At 43.8% G+C, this 8,793-nt stretch overlaps 1 pseudogene; it reads right to left on the bottom strand.

The window, feature by feature from the left end:
* Positions 1-4,971: 4,971 nt before the first annotated feature.
* On the bottom strand, positions 4,972-8,433 carry LOC113882287 (annotated as a pseudogene).
* Between the last annotated feature and the right edge of the window lie 360 nt (positions 8,434-8,793).

Here is an 8,793-nt window from a genome sequence, read left to right as displayed (position 1 = left end):
TGGCATGTGGATCTTAGTTCCCTGGCCAGAGATCAAACTCACTCCTCTTGCAGTGAAAGCATGGAATATTAACTACTGGATTGATAGGGAAGTCCTGAAAGATTCATTCATTTATTCAACAAATAAAATGATAGACAAAGGCACAAAAAAAGAGAATGTAAACCTAAAGAAAGCAGAGGTCACAATCTTATTATTAAAGAAGGTGACATTCAGATCCATCTCCCCAAATTGATTGAGATAAGAAGGCACTTTATAATGGAAAGTGTAAAATTAAAAATGGATATCTAAGAGATATATAAGTTCCAAATAGCATATAAGTAACCATCACGGAGCAGAAATTAAGGAAGATACTAGGAAACTATTCGGAAAGGTAGTAATAGGTGATTTTAATTTACTTTTCTTAGGACTAGAGAAATCAAGTAGACAAAAGTTATGAACACAGAAGATGCTACTAACTTAGTCAAAAGTTAGATCTGATGGATCTATATTGACATCTTCTCACTGAAAACTGGGAACACAATTTTTCAAGTTTCAACAATGTATTAATGAAAATGGACCACACATTCTGGTACAATAAACTTCAGTAATTTCCCCAAAAAAGTAGGCATGATATAGATACAATTCTCCGACTATAATGGAACAAACTAAATAATAATAATAAGGTCAGAAAAGATAAATGCCCTTCCACATGAGTGAGAAAGCAACAACTGGAAAATTTCTAGAAAAATGACAATTGAAAATCACACATCAAAATTTTTAGGATACGGCTAAAGCAGTGTTCAGAGGAGAATTCATGACCTTAATTACTTATATCAATAAAAGGAAAGACCGAAACAAAGTGAATTAAGTGAAAAGGAAACAAAATCAAGTGGAAACAGCCTAAGTGTCTATCCGTAGATGAATGGATCAAGAAGATGCAGTACATACATACGATGGAAAGTTACTCAGTCATAAAAAAAGAAAATCATGCCATTAGCAACAACATAGACAGGCCCAGCAGGCATCACACTAAGGCAAAGTAAGTCAGAGAAAGACATACACTGTACGGTTTCACTTACATGTGGGATCTGAAAAACAAGTGAACAAGCAAAGAGCAGAAAGACACGTGGTACAGAGTGGTTGCCAAAGGGGAGGGGACTGGGGAGTGAGTGAGATAGGTGAGGGAGATTCAGAGGCGTAAACCTCCAGACACCAAATGAATGTGTCACAAGAATGAAATCCACAGGGTGGCTAAATCAGTGAATCCTATGGTAATAGCTTTGTATGATGACAGATGCCATCTAGATTTATCATGTTGATCACTTTGTAATGTATAGAAGTATCAAATTACTATGTTGTACACTTGGAACTAACATAGTGTTGTAACCTAATTATATCTCAATAAAAAATAATAAAGTCACCAAGATAGCGACTGAAGAGATATTTTTGCCAGGTAATGAGAGAATGATTTTTTTAACGCCCTCAATGAACAGCTGCATCTACCATGCCCGACTTCTCTCACTCTCTAGAGAACAGGGAGGGAAAGCGGATGAGGGGTGCAAAATGAGGGGTGAGTTTTGGGGGAAAATCACAGAAAAGCCCGTATCTCTATGAAGTAGAGCTCTTGGTTGAAGTCAGGCAGGAAGAGAAAAATAAAAATCCCCCATCTTAGTTTTCAAACTCATACAAGTAGAACAAAAAACAAAAATGTGAGAGAAGGCAACTAGGCATGACCTCTCTCTTTATTAGCTGTCTCCCTGCAATGTCTAGTTTCTCTGAAGAGCCTGGGAAACCCAGATCCTCCCGCTGGGGACGGTAACGAGCAGCACAGAAAACGACTCAACAACAGAGCTTCTGATTGGACCAACCTGATGCTTTCATTTATTCAAGCTGTTTCAGAGGCCACCGGTAAGGGAGATTCCCAGGTTGGTATTGCCTTCTCTCTTCGGTTGACTTTGCTACCTTTTCCTACAGATGGTCTCCCTGTCATTCCTTGTTCCTGATCCATGAGACCACTGACTTCTTTTTAAGAGACAGGGATGGAGATCTATCCTGGCACCAAAGTTATAGTGCGATTCTTCAGTCATTTTGACCTTTTGTGCATCTTATTGCAGGGATGTTAAAGATGTAGAAATGAGGTTTTCCTGGGTTCCCAAGTAAGAAATACAGTGCAATGAAAACAGCATAGCCCGTGGACTAACTTCCTGTGAACTCTGGTTCATTCTCTCATTACTTCACCTGTAGAAGGGACGTCATGATAGTATCACAGTGAAGAGTTGTTCTGATGATTCTCTCTGCCTCCTCCTGCCCCCCATATTCACACTGTGCCTAGAAAAATGATTCGTAACAAGCAGCTGACAGACATTAACTCTTACTGTTATGATGCAGTCAAGTTAGATTTCAGAACGTACGTGGTGCGGACACATTCACACCGGAAGTAAGAAAGAACAGGCCTGCTAACTTCCGGTTCAGCATCCGTATCCTCCAATCTTCCCCATCTAAGGACCTCCTCCTCCCTCCAAATGCACGCACAAGCCCCATTTACTCTGTGTTCTCTGGGCCCCACGGTCCTCTTCTCCCCACGGGCTCTTGTTTATCTCTGAGAGAAGGTGCAGGAGCCCGGCCAGGGGGCTGGCAGCAGAGGAGGGGAGACAGGCTGAGACCCTTGGGGCCTTCTTATCTCCGACTTTTTATGCTTCTGGTACCCCCAGGTCACGTCCTCACTCACTCAGCCGCAAGCAAAACACTTTTCTTCATTTTCAGATGAGGTGAGATACATGGGAAAGATACATAGGTATTTGTGTGAAGAAAGAAGGAAATTAAAATCCAGCGGCTCAAGCTCCTTCTGATGGCTACCTTTTTTTTTTTAACTCAGCGCCACACACACCCTTCCAACTGGGAGCAGCACCCCCACCCAGCTCTAGAACACTCACAACCATAACACTCACACTCACAACAGGTGACACATCCCTACACTTAGTCAATTTCTGACCTGTGGTCAGGCTCCTAATTCATAAATATTTGAATCTACCTGAGGACTTGGGTGACATTCTGGTTCCTGTTCTAGCAAGTTTAGTGAGGCTGTGGTAACAAGGACTGCTGGTGCCTTTTTTTTTTTGGCTGCACTGCATGGACTATGGGATTTTGGTTCCCTGATCAGGGAGTGAACCTGACCCCTTGCAGTGGAGTCCCAATCACTGAAGCTCCAGGGAGGACCCATTATCAAATGCCTTAATTAAGCTCCAGGGACCTTCTTTCCCCAATGACTCATCTAATTAGATTGCTTTTATATAATGATTCCAACATTTGAATACAAGCCTGTTTTGGTTGACTTGGTGATGTTGCCAAAATTGGACCTCTTTACAACAGTGCCAGATTACATCTTGGAGACAGAGTTTTGGTGAAGTATAAAGAAATAACTTTATTCCTTTGCCACGCTGGGCGGGGTGTCATAGGAGGAGAAGGTAGTGAGGAGTCTCACAGTGTTCAAGCAGCAGGGGGCTGGTCAGCTCGTGGACTGCTCTTCTGATTGGTTGGTGATGAGGTAATCTGGAGTCAGCATCATCAACCTCCTGGTTCCTGGGATCTGGGGTCTACATGCTTTTGGGCAGCCTACAGTTAACGTCTTCCACCAGGGAGTGCTCAGTATCTTCAAAACAGCTCACAGGATATGACTCAGAATACTATCTATAGTCCTTGAGGAAGAACTCAAGGTCCTTGCCTTTGTATAATGGCTCAGATATTATTATTTTGTCTTGTTTCACTATTTAATTTTTTTTCTTTTTTGTATTTTCTCATTTCTTTGATTGAGGTTTTTCTACAGACGAAAGGCAGGTGGAGAATGTGGGTGGGGCGTCTATTCTGGGAAGACCTCATAGGATTCTGGTTGGTTACAGTAGGGGAAGAGAAAAGTCCTCCAGAATTTAACAATCAGTGCAGTGGATTCTTCTCTTAGGGGGGCTAGAACTAGTCTCTAGCAGCTATAGGAGAGTAGGAGCTGCAGTTTTCTGTATGCCTAAGGAATAGAGAAAGTTGGTGAACACCAATAATGTCTTCCATACTGCCCCATCTGTTTCTTTCTTTCTTTTAAAACTTTGATTTTATTTTTGTTTCTCATGGCTTGGGGAATCTTAGCTCCCCAACCAGGGATCAAACCCGGGCCCATGGTAGTGAGAGCACAGTCTTAGCCCCTGGACCCCCAGGGAACTCCCTCCATCTTTTTCTTATTTTTCCTGTCATGGCCTTCCAGGGGAAGAAGTATTTATTCTGGAGCCTCAGATCCCTGGGCAGAGCATGCATACTAACAGTAGAGGGGGAGGGGCGTCACAGGACACTAAATGTTACAAAGTTGCCTTTCACCTCCCTCACCTTCATACTTATTTAATTTGTAAATCTGAGATTGAGCTGCCTTTCCTATTTTGTGGGTGTGCATGCTTAGCCGTGTCTGACTCTTTGTGATCCCCATGGACTGTAGCCGCCGGGCTCTTCTGTCCATGGGATTTTTCAGGCAAGAATACTGGAGTGGGTTGCCATTTCTTACTCTAGGGGGTCTTCCAAACCCAGGATTGACCCCATGTTTCTTATGTCTCCTGTACTGACAGGCAGATTCTTTACCACTGGCACCCCACTCCAGTACTCTTGCCTGGAAAATCCCATGGACGGAGGAGCCTGGTAGGCTGCAGTCCATGGGGTCGCTAAGAGTCAGACATGACTGAGCGACTTGCCTTTCACTTTTTACTTTCCTGCATTGGAGAAGGAAATAGCAACCCACTCCAGTGTTCTTGCCTGGGGAATCCCAGGGATGGGGGAGCCTGGTGGGCTGCGGTCTATGGGGTCACACAGAGTTGGACATGACTGAAATGACTTAGCAGCAGCAGCACCCCTCTGAGAAGAATAAATCTTTAAAAAAATAACTTACATCTTGTTACACTTTTACAATATTTGAACTGAATTGTGTTTAAATGTTTATGCTCTTTGCATTCAGTTCATTATTTATTCAAAATTTTTGCTATAGGCTTTATCTTGAATGTGCAAAACCATTCGCCCTGCATAGAAATCCCTATGTTCCTCTGGCAATTCTTTGAGGGTTTTTAAGGCTCTCATGAGAAACGCTGGGCTGGAAGAAGCATAAGCTGGAATCAAGATTGCCGGGAGAAATATCAATAACCTCAGATATGCAAATGACACCACTCTTATAGCAGAAAGTGAAGAGGAACTAAAGAGCCTCATGATGAAAGTGAAAGAGGAGAGTGAAAAAGTTGGCTTAAAGCTCAACATTCAGAAAACTAGGATCATGGCATCTGGTCGCATCACTTCATGGGAAATAGATGGGGAAACAGTGGAAACAGTGTCAGACTTTATTTTTTGAGCTCCAAAATCACTGCAGATGGTGATTGCAGCCAGGAAATTAAAAGACGCTTACTCCTTGGAAGGAAAGTTGTGACCAACCTAGATAGCATATTCAAAAGCAGAGACATTACTTTGCCTACAAAGGTCCGTCTAGCCAAGGCTATGGTTTTTCCAGTGGTCATGTATGGATGTGAGAGTTGGACTGTGAAGAAAGCTGAGCGCCGAAGAATTGATGCTTCTGAACTGTGGTGTTGGAGAAGACTCTTGAGAGTCCCCTGGACTGCAAGGAGATCCAACCAGTCCGTTCTAAAGGAAATCAGTCCTGGGTGTTCATTGGAAGGACTGATGCTGAAGCTGAAACTCCAGTACTTTGGCCACCTCATGTGAAGAGTTGACTCATTGGAAAAGACTCTGATGCTGGGAGGGATTGGGGGCAGGAGGAGAAGGGGGCAACAGAGGATGAGATGGCTGCATGGATGGCATCACCGACTTGATGGACATGAGTTTGAGTGAACTTCGGGAGTTGGTGATGGACAGGGAGGCCTGGCGTGCTGTGATTCATGGGGTCGCAAAGAGTCGGACCGACCGAGTGACTGAACTGAACTGAAGGCTCTGTCCAAAATTTGTGCAGCTCTTGATGCTGCTGTAGGATCTTTGTTTCCATAGGTATCCTTCAGGGAGCCGGTGTGAGGACCTCCACCTGTGGCAAAGGTCATGAGGAAGGAGGCTCGACATACGCAAAGGCAGGATCGAGCCTCAGGAGTCCCCCTGGAAATTCTCGAGCATCTACCTCGAAAACCAGAGTCTGCCTACTTTACTACTTTGTGCTCTCACCTACACCTCTGACTTTACATGGGGCTGTCCCCCACCACCTCTTTCAGAGAAGGAGTTAACTTAGAGCTCCAGTTAATAATAATTCCTGGGCGTGATAGGAGTGTTTCAACCTACAATCTCCTCTGAAGGTTCTCTAGCCTGCCTTACAGGCTTGTCTGGCCACATGTGATTGCTCACAGCTTCCCACCCATGAGAGGCACGAGATACTTTAAACCTTCTAAAAACAGGTTCTTTAGAGAAGTTAGAAAACTATTAGTATAAGTATAGTGGGCTGATTAGAAATTGTATTGGTGAAGGGTTTTTCATTTGTTGAGCCAATGTTTACTTCTAAGTCTCCACATCCCCTGCCATTAATGAATATATAGAAGAAATATGTATTAACCTTTGATATTAATCACGTTAGACCTTAGGCTAAGCAAATTCTTTCCTTAATTAAAACCCACTACACCCTCACCCTATAGGAATGTAACTTTATCTGGTACCTTCAGAAGGTGGCGTCTGTTTCAAAAATAATCACCCCTGGAGAAATAAGTGTTCTGGTTGACTGACTGCTATCACAAGGAGAGGGTCATAAATTGTCAGCAGGCCCCCCTGGCCAGAAGATGATGTAACACCCCTAAGACCTCTGTATACATTTGTATGAAGCACCTGACTTTGATAAAAGTCAGGACTGCTGTCCCCACGTGACTTTTGTATAACACCTCAGTGTATAAAAACAGACTCTGGAAAATAAAGAATTGGGATCAGTTCCTCCAAATACTGGTCTCCCCATGTCTCTCTGTCTCTCAAACTCTGGCTGAGTTTCCATCTGGAGCACAGAGCCCGCCAAGCTTACTAACTTTGCCTGGGCTTCTAAGATCCGACCGGGGAGGCCTCAGTGTCTCCTCTCCTTTGGGAGAATGGAAGGACGCCTGCGGCCTACATAAGTGGTGCAAGCTTCTTGTCTTGAAGTTTTATTGGTTTCCCGCGTAAACCAAGCTACTCAGCCTCTTTTCTCCACTGAATTTTCCTAATGAGCTATCCTTATTCTATTACTCTTTATATCTCTAATTAATATTTAATTAAAGCCAGTATACCCAGTGAACTCGCCGAAGCCATCTCCCCTTCGAACACCCTGGATCAGCTGGGGCTGGACCTCGGCAGTATCCATTTTACCATAGCATTCAGAGGGAAGTTGCTTCCAAAAGACATTCACCCTCACTCCAAACTCTTCAGAAATTATATTATGAAATCATAAAGCAAGAATGAACAATACATCTCCAGCTTTAAGGGAACATTTGTACCACCTAGCCTTGGAAAACAGTAGATATTTAGATAAGTCTGGGTTATCTATGTTCGACACTTCTGATTTAATACCTGGTAATTATAAATATTGGGCATCTTGAAGACTGAATAGTATAATGCATTTTTTCCACTGTTACTTGTATTGAGAAGTTATCCATTACATTATAGTGGATCCAAAGTTGTACCTTTGGTGAGCTTAATTTGTAAAGCACTGGAAAAGAACCATTCTTTGAAGAATTTTGGAAACTCAGTATTGCAGAAATTGCTTTCTGATATTTGCAAGATCCTTTCTAGGTTCTTTCCCAAGTGATCCTAGGTCGTCCTTCTCAGTCTTTTCTATTAATGCTCTCTGGTGGCCTTATGAAGAAATGTCTCTATATATGCTTGTAGTAAAAAGTGGATCCACAAAGCATGAAGTACAGTAGATCCTCTGATATAAAGAATTCCTTATGGTTTTCTTCAGTTGCCCTCTGTACCAGCTTGCTAAAAGTTTAAGAAAGTCCATGGGGCAACTGCACCAACATGACTCTTCACTTCTCTCCTTCTGATTTGGCTTAGGTGATCCACTGTCCATCTGCTTGTGAAAGTGAAGTCGTTCAGTTGTGTCCGACTCTTTGTGACTCCATGGACTGTAGCCTACCAGGCTCCTCCATCCATGGGATTCTCCAGGCAAGAGTACTGGAGTGGGTTGCCATTTCCTTCTCCAGGGGATCTTCCAGGCCCAGGGATAGAACCTGGGTCTCCCACACTGTAGGCAGATGCTTTACCATCTGAGCCACCAGGGAAGTCCTCTGTCCAGTTGCTTGTACATGCTCCCAAAGCAATTCCTTTCAACACCAGAGGTTTTCTCTGCGGATCCAGGTGTCCCATGAACTGCTCCTGCGAATCACCCTCGAGCTGAGGTACAGGGACGCGCTGCCCATTCTCCTTCAACTCTGGGGAACCTCCACGTTTCGCCTTTCTTTTCTGGAACATTATTTCCGCCATCTTCAACAGAGTTCCTTTGTGACCCGCTATCTTTCTTCTTCCTACACTTCACGTGCTTGGAAGTTCTAGTCCTTCAGGATTTACAGCTGGTTAGTGGAGGGCAATGGCACCCCACTCCAGCACTCTTGCCTGGAAAATCCCATGGATGGAGGAGCCTGGTAGGCTACAATCCATGGGGTTGCAAAGAGTCGGATACGACTGAGCGTCTTCACTTTGACTTTTCACTTTCATGCATTGGAGAAGGAAATGGCAACCCACTCCAGTGTTCTTGCCTGGAGAATCCCAGGGATGGGGGAGCCTGGTGGGCTGCCGTCTATGGGGTTGCACAGAGTCGGACACAACTGAAGTGACTTAGCAGCA

Source organism: Bos indicus x Bos taurus, chromosome 23 (assembly GCF_003369695.1).
Source record: "Bos indicus x Bos taurus breed Angus x Brahman F1 hybrid chromosome 23, Bos_hybrid_MaternalHap_v2.0, whole genome shotgun sequence".
Taxonomy (NCBI): domain Eukaryota; kingdom Metazoa; phylum Chordata; class Mammalia; order Artiodactyla; family Bovidae; genus Bos; species Bos indicus x Bos taurus.
This window is presented reverse-complemented; position numbering and strand designations above follow the sequence as displayed.